Genomic DNA, 13,527 nt, shown 5'->3' with positions numbered 1-13,527 from the left:
GCTACGTAGTCTGCAGAAAGGTTGAAGGTAAAAAGAAAACCACCAAAAGTAGGTCTGCTTTTTAGTATCACTGCACTGGCAATTTCAAAGTCAGTGATTAAATTAGTCCAAAAAACCTTCTGTTAGTCTTCAGTTCTAAACAATCATTGTGGTTATGGTTAAGTTTTAATATGGTATTAGCACATTTAAAAACCACCTGTAATAAGCATTGTATTATATATAGACATTAATCCAGAGAACTTCCAGTTACATACTTGGCCCCCAACACACCCAGACTCAGCCAGGGGCGTTTATTTCAAGTTTGCTAGCAATTTGGAATGCTTCAAAGAAATGGTAACGATGATCATAACTCATTCTCACACACTACCTCCCCATCAGCACCATCTTAAAGTTTCTTGAATGAGGGTGTGCCCGAGAATGGATGTCCAAGAAATCTGCCAGCCAGCAGGCAGAGGGGCAGTTAGGTGTTGTCACTATCTGCTATCCATTTATTTAGGTGGCTGTGATCAAGTCCAGTGGAATTTTACCCGATTCCCTAACTATCACTTAAAATGACTTTTAAAATGATGCCACGTGGAAATAACAGATTATATTGAGTACACAGAAGACCGATTTATTGCTAGCCAGACAATGCAATTAAAAGAGAAGGCTGGGCATGGTGGCTCAGGCCTGTAATCGCAGCACCTTGGAAGGCTGAGGTGGGATCATCACTTGAGTCCAGGAGTTTGAGACCAGCCTGGGCAACATGGCAAAACCCCGTCTCTACAAACAATAATTAGCTGGGTGTGGTGGTGCATGCCTGCAGTCCTAGCTACTCAGGAGGCTGAGATGGGAAGATCACTTGAGCCCAGGAGTTAGAGGCTGCAGTGAGCTATGATCATGCCACTGCAATCCAGCTTGGGCAACAGAATGAAACTCTGTCAAAAAAAAAAAGAGAGAGAAAAGAAAAAGGAAAGTAAAAATTGCTAAATACCTCCACAGTCTATGTAGGAAATATGTAAATGGTGGTCCATTTCCAAGACAAAGTGCCTCAAGTAGGCTTGGGTCTGCAAACTACAGAAGGACAGAATATACTGGGCCCTTTCTTTACTAGCTGGAGCCTGCTTGTTTGGGCGCCCTTAGTTGCTCTCATCCGAACGTAAGAGTTGAGTCTAGAATGAAAATTTACTAGCCTGCAAAATAGCTCACTTTATCTATTCTTTTATCAGCTTGCCTGACTACCTAGGTCACAGGTTAAATACTTAAAAAGCCCTAGAGCAGACTATAATTGCAATGCATTATGGGCTGCAACAAAATGCAGCGAGACAACCCTAAAGAAAACACCCAAAACCCCTACCTGGCCAGGCGCGGTGGCTCATGCCTGTAATCCCAGCACTTTGGGAGGCCGCAGCAGGTGGATCACTTGTCAGGAGTTTGAGACCAGCCTGGCCAACATGGTGAAACCCTGTCTCTACTAAAAATACAAAAATTAGCTGGGCGTGGTGGTGGGCGCCTGTAATCCCAGCTACTCGGGAGGCTGAGGCAGGAGAATCCCTTGAACCTGGCGGGTGGAGGTTGCAGTGAGCCAAGATCATGCCATTGCACTCCAGGCTGGGCAACAGAATGAGACTCCATCTCAGAAAACAAACAAACAAAAACAACCCTACTCAACAACCAACAGGTGACGTCTAGGACGATTGTGACTCCATAATACTCAGCCTATGAGGAACCAGGAGAGGGACCTGCACACTAGAGGATAAAATGCTTGTTGTAACCGTGCGGGGCATGCCTGCCCACCAGACACCCGATCTTGCAAGACTGTATTAAAAGTCTCACTTCCGCCGTTCTCCGTGTCTCTGAGTCCATTGTTTGGGTTTCGACGGGTGAGTTTGTTTCTCACAGTCTAGACTCTAGATGTGAAGAACTTTGATCATATCACCAAAGGAGATGGTGGTATGCAATTTTATAAGTAAAAATACACTAGTGTCAGTTTTTTTACCAGGGAAGCCTGATTTGCATCTTTTTAAATAATTTAAAAAAACCACACTGTTATTAGGCCAGGAGCAGTGGCTCAGGCCTGTCATCCCAGCACTTTGGGAGGCCGAGGTGGGTGGATTGCTTGAGTTCAAGACCAGCCTGGGCAACATGGAGAAACATCATCTCTACTAAAAATACAAAAATTATCAGGGTGTGGTGGCATGTATCTGTAGTCCCAGCTACTTGGGAGGCTGGGAGGATGAGGCGGGATGCCTTGAGCCCAGGAAGCGGAGGTTGCAGTAAGCCGAGATTGCGGCACTGCACTCCAGCTTGGGCGACAGAGCCAGACCTTCTCAAAAAAATAAAAATAACCTGTTATTAAGCAGATTTAACATTTTCCTTTAAAAAATCATCGTACCTTTGAGGGCATCATAGAATTAAGTAACATCAACAAAAGTCAGGCTTTTTCTAGCTGTAAGCAACAGAAAACCCACTTCAAACTGGCTTCAGTGAAAAAGGCATTTGATTGTCTTGTACCTGAAAAGCCTAAGGGTGAGCAGTTGGCTTCACGCACAGCTGGACTTGAGGGGTTAAGCTGCATCACGAGGCCCTGGTCTCTCTCTCCATCCCCAGCTCCGCCTTTTCTGCAATGGCTCCATTCTCCATGGGGGCAGGATGGCTGCCAGTTAACTCCAACCTCAAATCCCCTCAGGTTTGAAGCTTCCAGACTTCTCCATAATCAGGACCAGTTCTAAGCCTGATGCCATGGGCTGGAATTGGGTCACATGCCCCACCCCAACCCCCACTCCTCTGAGGTCTGGGGAATGGAATGCACAGATCCGCAAGCCTCTCTTTCCCTTTTGGAGCCAGAAGAAGAGTCGACTCCATCCACTGCACATGGCTGAGGTGGAGAGGAGGCTTCCCCAGATGAAAACAGAGGACAGCTACCATAAGAAGGGGAAGTGGATAACAGGTGACCCCCAAAAGCCATACTTGGAAGGTAATTATGTAAATGTATACTAATATGTAATAATAATTGGAGGTTCAGAAAGGTGACTTCTGAATCACCCACCTGCCAGCCCGGGTGACCTAAGAGGGAAAGCATCTTTGTTAGACCATCTGGCAGAAGGGGAGAGTCCACGGTGTTCCCTGGTATGGTAGGGGAGGGAAGCCAGAGGCTACCAAGGGACAGTGGACTTGCCCAGGGCCACACAGCCACCCACAGGCAGCAATGAAACTAGAACACAAAACTCAGATGTCTCGTTCTCCATCCAGTGCTCCCAGCTGGCCTTGTAAGGGCAAAAAGGGGGTTCCAGGAGGGGTCCTCCAGCTGCTTCATCACCCCTGGAGGAGCGGCTCCAGCAGGCTCTCCTAGCTGCCATGGTGGAGTATTTTCAACAAGCCCCTTCCACTCCCCTGCCCCCAATGCCCTGGGATCTCCCAGTCTGTCTCAGGTGAAAGGAGGGGCAGGTCAGTCTTACCCTGGAGTCCTGAGTCCCACAGGCCTTCCCAGTCTTGACAGCACCAATCTGTGGCCTTCATCTTACATAAAATGCAGTAAGAGCCCTAGGCAAGAGCCTCTACCCTCTCCAGCTCTTTCTGAAGCCACCACGACCAGGTCAGGCTGGGTCTTCCTGGGCTCCTAATCTCCACCCCACCGGATCCTAAGATACCAGCAGTGCTCCCACAGCTGTGTTCAGAGCCAGCACCACTCTGGCGTTAACCCACCAGCCAGGCTGCCTGGGGGACTTCTCCGTGGGAATGCTTGGATGCCAGCAATCTGATTGAGCTGGGGAGGGAGGCCTGTCTTGAAGTACTGTTTGCATAAAAGCACATTATTTTATGTAGATGGTGTTTATTTGGATAACGGAGTTATTACAATAGAGATTAAAAGGGGCTTAAGCACCCCCAACCCACCCCTTGGTGCCACCATTGTTATCACCAGTTTAAATGAGAGGAACCACACCTTAACTCAATGACAGCACCAATAGTGGAAATCCAGACCCCTCAGGTAATGGGAAAAACAGACTAGGATGTGGCCAGGACACACGGACAAGGTCTTCCTGGCATGTTAGCACTTTAAAAAAGGATGATATTGATGACATAGAAAACTGGCAATGATAAATTAAGTGAAAGGGGAAAATTATGAGAAAGTATGTATAACATGTATATAATCATATATGTATGTATACATGTATAAAGTTATAGTAGTTAAGAGCATAGGATCTGGAGCCAGTCTGCCTGGGTTCAAATCCTTCACCTCTTACTTACCTTGAGCATTTCATTTAAACTCTCTGTGCCCCAATTTGTTTATCTGTAAAGTGAGGCTAATTCATCTAAAGTGTCTAACACAGGTCCGGACATACAGTAAGTGCTCAAAAATGTTACTGGCTAATCTTGTTAGTCTCTTGCACAGGAAACTTGCACCCCCAGCCGTGGTGGTGACCAGGCCTGAGCCTCCCCACCCCTGGCTCAGGAACCCCAGCACCCTACCACTGCCGGCTGCCCATTGTTCCTGCCTTCCTGTTCTGCCCTGCTCCGGAATACGGCAGGAGCAGCTCCAGCCAGACAGGAAAGCATCCGTGTTCTGGTACCCGCCCCCACTCCACCTTCAGGGTGCTCAGCCAGGCCCCTCCTGCCCCTTGTTGGGAGCACTGAACTACCAGTCTTCAGACTGAATCCTACTTGTGTTTTCTCAATGGAAAAACTAGACAACGAAGGAACCCACTTGACAGGGCCACCTGAGGGTTAAGTAAGATCATGCGTGCAACAGTGACAATGGCTGTCCTCATGTTGTCTCGCTCAGTATCAGCTTTCAAATGCTGCTTCCAGACAGGATGCAGGGGGGACCAGTTCTGCCTCTAGTGTCTGGGGCTTAGATTTCTCAGATCATGCTGCCTCTCCCTATCTGACACCCAGAATCCCCCCAGAAAGACAAGATAGACACTTCCCTGAGATTAGAAGCTAGCTATTCAATCTAGGTGAACATGCCATTTTGGAGATTAGACAAACTGAGCCCTGGAGGAGTCAAACGACTCAGAGTAACCCAGACAGCCACTGGCAGAGGTGTGGTGAGGAGCCAATGACAAAAGTGGGTGAAAGAGCTGGGCAATGTGCCCAGGCTGGCAGCCAGGAGACCAGGGCTTGGGGTCACTGGATCCTCAGGTGCGGTGAAGAGGCAAGGCCAAAAGTGGGTGAAAGAGGTGGGCAACATTCCCAGGCTAGCAGTCGGGAGACACCTGGGTTTGGGGTCACTGGATCCTGGCTCTGCTACTGAATTGCTACGTGACTGTTCTGTGCCCCTGATTCCCTTCTCTGGTGGCTACAGGAAGGCAGATGTGGCTCCTCACCCTGCCTGTGCCATGGGCTGGCTGCATTACTGAGTCATTTTACCCCTCCGGGGCTCGGTTTATCTAATCTCCAAAATGGCATGATTAATGAGCTAGCCCCTGATCTCAGGGGAGATTCTTTCTCGTCTTTCTGCTGCTTCTCCTCCATTTCTCTGCTCAGAAGGGGAACTGTGTCAGCAGATCAGGGCTGGCTATTTGAGGCTTTTGGAAGAGTAAATCCAAGTCATAGCTTCATGTCTCTCTGCGCTGGGCAGGACCAAGGCTAGGCTTTTTTATTTCAATAGGTTTTGGGGTACAGGTGGTTTTGGTTACATGGATAAGTTCTTTAGTGATGAGTTCTGAGATTTTGGTACACCTGTCAACTGAGCAGTGTACACTGTACCCAATATGTAGCCTCTAATCCCTAAACCTCTCCCACCCTCCCCTGTGAGTCCCCAAAGTCCATTATATTATTCTTACACCTTTGCATCCTCATAGCTTAGCTCCCACTTTAAAAGAGAGAACATCACCAAGTCAGGAGTTCAAGACCAGCCTGGCCAGCATGGTGAAACCCCATCTCTACTAAAAATACAAAAATTAGCTGGGGATGGTGGTGTGTGCACCTGTAGTCCCAGCTACCTGGGAGGCTAAGGCAGGAGAATTGCTTGAACCTGGTAGGCAGAGGTTGCAGTGAGCCAAGTTCGCATGCCACTGCACTCCAGCCTGGGTGACAGAGCGAGACTCCATCTCAAAAAACAAAAACAAAAAAATAAAAAAAAACCCAAGAGAATATATGATATTTGGTTTTCCATTCCTGAGTTACCTCACTCAGAATAATGGCCTCCAGCCCCATCCAAGTTGCTGCAAAGGCCATTATTTTGTCCCGTTCTATGGCCGAGTAGTATTCTATTATGTATATGTATCACATTTTCTTTATCCACCCATTGGTTCATGGGCATTTACGTTGTTTCCATATTTTTGCAATTGTCAACTGTGCTGCTATAAACATGTGTGTGCATGTATCTTTTTCATACAATGACTTCTTTTCCTTTGGGTAGATACCCAGTAATAGGATTGCTGGATCAAATGGTAGTTCTACTTTTAGTTCTTTAAGGAATCTCCATACAGTTTTCCATAGTGGTTGTACTGGTTTACATTCCCACCAAGGCTGGGCTTTTGACCTGCTTTCTCCCCACCCCGACCTGAGGGAAGCTGAGAGGACCTGTGTGTCCACAGGCTGGCTTTGACATGACACGTCATGACACGAGATGACACAAAGTAGCACGCTGAGCGCCCACTATGCAGTAGCCAACGTCCCGTCAACAGAGGGCGTTTACTGAAGATTTGAGGATGGAGGAGGAGCTGGGGCTTGCATCATAGGAAGGCAACAGCTTCAGAACCTAACCCTATTCTCAGAGTACCCTCCTACTTGCCTTCACCCTCCCAGGGGACTTTCCCTGGGGGTCACTATACTGGTCCAGCCTCCGTCCATCATGCTGCCTTCCTTCTCTTGCCCCCTTTTTGCACCCCCATCTTGTGCATTGCCACAGGAACCCCCAAGTCTGTTTGAATGGGGGAAGGCATCAGGGGCCAGAGTGCCCCCATCTCCATCAACTCCCCCAAAACTGTCCCAAATAAAGTCACCCCAAAGAAATCTTAGGAATATATTGTGCTTTTGTAAGCACACAGTCTTACAATATGCCCCCTCCAAACTGACTGCCTCCCCAAAGCCCCTCTTTGCCAAGCTCCTGCTCTCAAATTTGACCACCCAAATCCGGCATAGGGCTCAGCTGGGCAGTCTTCTGCTGAAAAGTCTGCCTTCCGTAGAAGGCTGCTGGGAGTAGAGAGGCGTTTCCCCACCATTACTCATCTATTTCATCTTCACCAAAATTCTGCAGGTTAGGAAATACTGCCCCAATTTTACAGAAGTGGAAACTAACGCTCCTGGCTGGGACTGTGTCTTAGTCCATTCAGGGTGCTGTAACAGCATACCTTAAACTGGGTAATTTATTAACAGGAATTTACTGCTTACAATTCTGGAGGCTGGGAAGTCCAAGATCAAGGTGCTCTCTGCTTCAAAGATTACATTTTCTCACTGCATCGTCACGTAAAGGGGCAAACAAGTTCCCTCAGACCTCTTGTATAAGAGCCCTAATCTCTGCCCTAATGACGTAATCACCTTCCAAAAGTCCCCACCTCTTAGTACTATCACATTAGAGATTCCGTTTCAACATAGGAATTCTACCTACAGTGGAAGGTTGTGCTGTCCAGCCTCAGCCCCAGACTCCAGAATGTCAGATGTCTTTCCATCTCTTCAGCCCCTCACTCCCCATGAAGGTCCCAGCAAGGCTTGGTGCAGCCTCCCAGGCCACATCTGCTACCCCTACCCCGACACAGGTGATCAGAGCCGGTTGGCAGACACTCTGGAACAGAGGCCTGAGGTTGTTATTAATGTCATCCTCCTATATTTCCTACTCTCTGCCTTCCAGGCATGTTGTGGGATGGCAGTTCCCTGCTCCCTTGTGATTGGGAGGTAGGGTAACCTGGCCAATAAGATGTGAGAAGTGACATTTGTCATTTGGGCTGGAGCACTTAATTGCCAGATAGAGATCTCTTTCCCTCTGCCGTCTGCTTTTCCCCGTCTGTCTGCTTCTGACAGCCTTTGAGATGGCAGCTGCCCCATCACCCCCCGGTCCTGGAGTAAGGAGACATGGGGCCCCTGCCAGCCCTCGACGGGTAGTAGTGTGCATGAGAAAGACACTTCCTATTAGGAGCCACTAAGATTTCAGGGTTGTTTGTTGCTGCAGCATAACCTGGCCTACCTTAACTCGCACACATCTCCAAAAAGCAAAACCAAGATGGAGCTCAGAAATAGCATGAAGGACATTGTCTCTGGAGACCAAATTCTCACAGTGGACATCTTTGGTGTTCATGCCTCAGCAGGGACTGGAAGTGGCAATAGAGTTGGCCCTTTGTGGGGCCTTAGTACAGCTAGGGGAAACCTCAGAGAAAATCCATCCAAACTCTTTCCCGACCAAATATGGAGAATGAGGCCCAGAGAGGGCAGGGGCTTGACAGCATGCTATAGTAGAGGCTGGCACAGAACCTGCTAACAATAGACTGCCTCCATTTCCCAGCCTCCCACGCAGCTTTATGTGGCCATGTGATCAAAATTTGCCACCTAAGGACATCTTTGTGGGTTTCTTAAAGAGAAATCTGTGACTCAGCTGCACCAGGGTAGGAGGCTCCTAGAGGTTCAGAGCCAAGGCCTGGCCTTACCACTCTTGGGGTGTGTTGCCTTGGGCAAAGTGCTTCACTCTGAAGCTGGGAATTATGGTGAACAGATGAGATCAGTGTATGCCCAGTGCCCAGCAGAGCATCCAGTGTGCAGGAGCTCAACAAATGCGACGCTTCCTGTTATTATCATTCAGCAGTAGGAACAAAGCTGTGATGACATAAGCCAGGGTCTTGCTGCACCACCCAGATTCCACACAGAGGGCTGGAGTGTAGAGCAGTTCCTTCTCTGCCCAGCCAACATTCTCTCTTCTTCTGGGAAGACCATCTCTATTTTCACTCCAATCAGATGACTGTTTCTGTAACATGCAGCCATAAGAAAGTAGGAAACTAACATTTACTAAGTGCCAGCTGTGTCCTAGTACTTCACATGATTACTTCATTTAGTCTTCAGGATAAGTCTATAAAGAAGGTAGGTGTGGAAACTACAGCTCAGAGAGGTTTAGTAACATGTGCAACATCACAGAGCTGGGACTCAGATCTGATGCCCCAGCCCAACTCATCTTTTAAATAAGGGTCGGCCATTTAAGTTTCTAACTGTGACTGACTTTTCTAGGAGAGGCATTTATTCACTCAGTCAATATTTACTGAGGCCAGGTGTGGTGGCTCATGCCTGTAATCTCAGTACTTTGGGAGGCCAAGGTGGATACATCCCTTGAGCCCAGGAGTTCAAAACCAGCCTAGGCAACATGGCAAAACCCCATCTCTACAGAAAATACAAAATTATTAACCAGCTGTGGTGGCATATGCCTGTGGTCCCAGCTACTCAGGAGGCTGAGGCAGGAGGATTGTGGGAGGCTGAGGCAGGAGTATCTTGGGAGGCTGAGACAGGAGGATCACTTGAGCCTGGCAGACAGAGCAAGACCCTATCTCAAAAAAAAAAAAATTTGCTGTGAGCCTGCTGTGTGCCAGGCATAGTACCAGGCCTCAGGGATAAGACAAGCCCCTGCCATCATGGAGCACCCATTCCAGATGGCATGGAGACTTCACCTCATGAGCCAACTCTAGGTGACAGTAGCTGCCTGCAGCATTATGACGAGAGGATCCGGAGAGGCCTCTGGGCCCAGCAGGAAGGACATTAGTGGTTGATTACTCAGGCTGCCATGGGTGCTATCAGGGAGTTTCTGAGTGTGTGCTGTTTACTGGCCACCCAAAGTTTTAGACTTGTTCATACAAATATATAATAAAGCAGAAATATAGTCTGGTCAGAGCACAGTTCCACTCCTTATTTTGAAAAGAGTAACTGGCTGGGCATGGTGGCTCCCACCTGTAATCCCAGCACTTTGGGAGGCTCAGGCAAGCAGATTGCTTGAGCCCAGGACTTTGAGACCAGTCTGGGCAACATAGCAAAATCCTGTCTCTACAGAAAATAAAAAAATTATCCAGGTGTGGCAGTGTGCACCTGTGGTCCCAGCTACTAGGGAGGCTGAGGTGGAAGGATCCCTTGAGCCTGGGAGGTTGAGGCTGCAGTGAACCATGATTGTACCACAGCACTACGGCCTGGGTGACAGAGCGAAATGCTGTCTCAGAAGAAGAGTAACCACTGTAGAGCTAATAACTTGGCCCTGCCCTCAAGGAACTTAGGGTCTAACTAGTAGCCTTAAGGTATACACGAATACAAGATGATCATTATTAAAGAATGGAACAGGAGAGTCTGATTCAGAGTCAAAGGTGGGAGAGGCCACATGGATGTGGGTGATCCCGGAGGCTTCCTGGAGGAGCTCAGTGGTGGATTTGGCTAGGTGGGTGGGGGCAGAAGGTGTTCCAGGGGCAGCAGCAGGACAGGCAAAGGTATGGAGTCAGGGCAGGTAGGAAGTGGGTGTGCGGTGGGGCAGGAATGGCAGGGCTCCCAGTCCAGCTGAGGCAGAGGTGCTGGGGGGAGTGCTGAGAAGGTGATAAAGGGAGTGGGCTGTGGAGGTCTCCATGTCAGCCCTGGGAGTTTAGTCCAGACCCTGAAGCAGGAGGGAGCCACTGAAGAGTTCGAGCAAGGGCATGCCCAATGAAAGGTACTTCTAGGCGGCTGGAAGTCAGTGATGGGTGGCAACTATCCAACGAGGGAATAGAAAGAGAGTCCCTGTATGTATTATATAGGTGGGAGTTAGGGGACCTGGGCTCCATGCTGACATGCTGGGACCACAGGCAAGCCCCTCACCTGGAAGGGCCTGCTTCCTCCTCCCTCTTCTCTAAAGGCCCTTTCAGGTCATGACTGAATGAAGTGAGGTGGGGGAGGAGTCGCTTGGTTCAATTAGGATCTCTATTTTCCACTTTGCTTTGGCCTTGGACACCTGACCTAAGGTGGGTCCATCACCCATGTTACCTCAGCTTCAGGCCCACACAGCTTACCCTGAGGTATGCCCCACACCTCAGGGGCATCTGTGTCCCATAGAAGAAGACATGGCCTTGGCTCACTTTCCAGCTAACTTGAGAGAAACTTTGCCTCTGTGTCTCAGTTTCCCCACCTGGAGGAATGGTGAGTCAAACCTACTCTGCAGGGACAGCATGAGAAGCCATTGAGATAATGCCTTTAAAGTGCCGGGGGTAGAATCTCTGTGTTCTCTGGGAGTAAGTGCTGAATTAGTGGCAAATGTCTTTCTTGTTATTATTCCTATTGTGTGTTTCCTGTGTGGGACTCTGGGCTGTAAGCTCTTCATAGGCAGGCACAAGATCTGACACCCAAGGCTAGTGCAACTCTGCCAGGTGGGTCATGGGGACTGTGACGAGGGCCTGCCTGGCCCGGGGAGCAGCCCAGATACTGACACACCCTGAGTGTCTACAGCGTCAATCCTCATGGGACTGCCCAGCACACGAGTCCCTCGTCCCTCCCCAGGCACCCAGTGGGACAGGCACCCTCACCCAATGAAACCCACCAGGATCTAAACTAAATTCTTCCTCCTTTTGTGTTCAAATTTATGTAATTATTTTTGGAATAAGTAGTACATTTAAACTTTTCAAAATTTAAGACACCAAAAATGTGCCATAAAAAAAAAAAATCTCCACCTCAGCACACAGCTCCTTAGTTCTGCTCCCAGGAGACAACCAATCTAAATTCCTGTTAAAATAATTAAACTTAATTGCTTCCCCCTTACAAAAGTCATGAGCATTCAGAGCAAAAGCTAACTTAAAAAAAAAAAAAAAACCACCTTGGAACACACAAAAGTACAAACTGAAAACCTCACCCTCAATGCCGCCATCCAGAGATACTCAGCATTTTAGCCTATGTCCTCCTAGACTGCTTTCAACGCACACCCACTTTACAAAAAATGAAAACAAAATGCAAGAGGAGATTCACAACATTGATTTTTCAACATCTCACTAGAATCTCAGAAATGTTTCCTCATACCTTCTTCCTTAAATGACTTTAATAGCTCTGTGATCTTCCACAGACAGTGATTTATTTAAGCAGACCACAGAGATGGGCATTTGGGATTTCTACATTTTCCTTACTAGAAGCAGATGGGCCCTGTGACTCCACTATAACAAATTCCTAGAAGAAATGCTGGGTCACAGAATATGACCACTTTTTAATATCCTGGCCTAGACCCCTAGATACCTATCACAAACCACCCTCTAGTCAACTGCCTCGATCAGCAGGACTAGGTGTCCAACCCAAATTTAGAGCTATTTAAGAAAAGGCCAAGAAGTCTTGGTTCATAACCTTCTGAACAGCAGCTGTGAGGGCTTTAATCCCACCTCCAAATCTAGACTAAGGCCAAAGGCCTCCTCTGGGCTGGCAACCTGCCTTGTTTACCCAGCCACAGCCCTCACCTGTGCCCATCCCAGTCCAAGGTGAGTCAGCTGAACAGGGGACAGGCACCACCCTTCCCAGAGCAGGAAGCCAGCTGAGACAGGGCTATATTTCAGGGAGGGAAACAGATTCAGCAGTGGCAGCGGCTGGAAAAAGTCGTGGAGCAGCACCTGGCCTGCAGGTAAGCGCTGGGGGCCCTGACCCAATCCTGGCTGGGACTGGGATGAGTGAGACCTGCTCTCACCCCGTCCCCTTGCCTCCCTGCCCCTTCCCTTCTGGGATTTCCCAGGCAGCTTCCTTTCGAAGTGCTTCACTCCAGGCAGTCAAGTGTGAAGTGGGGTTTCTTCTTCTGATCCCAGCCCTGGGCCAGGTTTGATTGAGGGCTGAGTGATTTTCTTCACCCAGACATCATGAGGGCCCCCGATGCCTTCTGACTGCCCATGACTGTGCTCAAGGAGATGAGACCCACACTTTGCTCCCTGAAAAGCCATTTCCAGCAGAAACCAGAGGCTGCAGGCAGGCAAAAAGCCCATTTCTCCCAAGGAATCCACAGCTCAGGCCGACTTCTCTGGCCTGAGGCTGTTTCTATCAAAAAACCTTCCTGCTACAGCACTGAAACACCTGCTGGGGAACTGCGCCAGGGGCTTCACCTTTCTAAGAACTGGCTTCATCTGGAGACTGAAAATAGCCCACAAAGTCAGGAGAATGGAATGACATACTGGACACAGGAGCCAGTGCATGCTCTCCTCAGCAGGGTCTCAGAAAATGGGGCAGAAAACGAGCCTGGTATGGGCTGGGCGGGCACTAGACAGGCAGCTTCACATACAGTGGCCCAAGCTCATGACAATTCCACCACCATCACTTCCCACCTGGGCTCCTGCTCCCACTCCTGTCCTGTAGCCCATCCTCCAAACATCAGCCAGAGGAGGCCTGTCAAAATAACCCTTGGATCTTGGCACTCTGCTGCTCCAAATCCCCCAGTGGCTCCCATCTCTCTACAGTAAATGCCAAAGTCCTTACCATGATCTCCAGGCCCTCCAGGATCTGGCCCCTCTCACTTCTCCAGCCCCCTCCCCACTACTCCTCCTTACTCCCTCTCTGCACAACCGGTTTCTCACTGGCAGATGCCCTCTAAACACAACACCAACTCCCACCTGAGAGGCTCTGCAATGGCCGTGCCCACCCCTTTAGGCCTTTCCTTAA

At 49.0% G+C, this 13,527-nt stretch overlaps 1 protein-coding gene and 1 long non-coding RNA gene across 6 annotated transcripts in view; one reads left to right on the top strand and one right to left on the bottom strand.

Moving 5' to 3' along the window:
- Positions 1 to 13,527, top strand: part of SDCBP2 (syndecan binding protein 2) — a 51,290-nt gene that overhangs the window by 19,580 nt on the left and 18,183 nt on the right. Inside the window, exon 1 of one of the 2 annotated variants that reach the window (XM_055265089.2) lies at positions 12,421 to 12,505. The exons of the other annotated variant lie outside the window; for it this stretch is intronic. The gene's annotated coding sequence lies outside the window, so the exon portion shown is untranslated. Of the gene's footprint in view, positions 1 to 12,420; positions 12,506 to 13,527 lie in introns of those variants that run through there. 2 annotated transcript variants of the gene reach the window in all.
- The window catches only part of LOC129474144 (uncharacterized), a 53,591-nt gene that overhangs the window by 37,352 nt on the left and 2,712 nt on the right, over positions 1 to 13,527 (bottom strand). The window lies entirely within an intron of this gene.

The sequence above is a fragment of the Symphalangus syndactylus genome, chromosome 24 (assembly GCF_028878055.3).
Source record: "Symphalangus syndactylus isolate Jambi chromosome 24, NHGRI_mSymSyn1-v2.1_pri, whole genome shotgun sequence".
Lineage (NCBI taxonomy): Eukaryota > Metazoa > Chordata > Mammalia > Primates > Hylobatidae > Symphalangus > Symphalangus syndactylus.
Note: the sequence above shows the minus strand (reverse complement) of the source record. Positions and strands in the feature narration are given on the sequence as shown.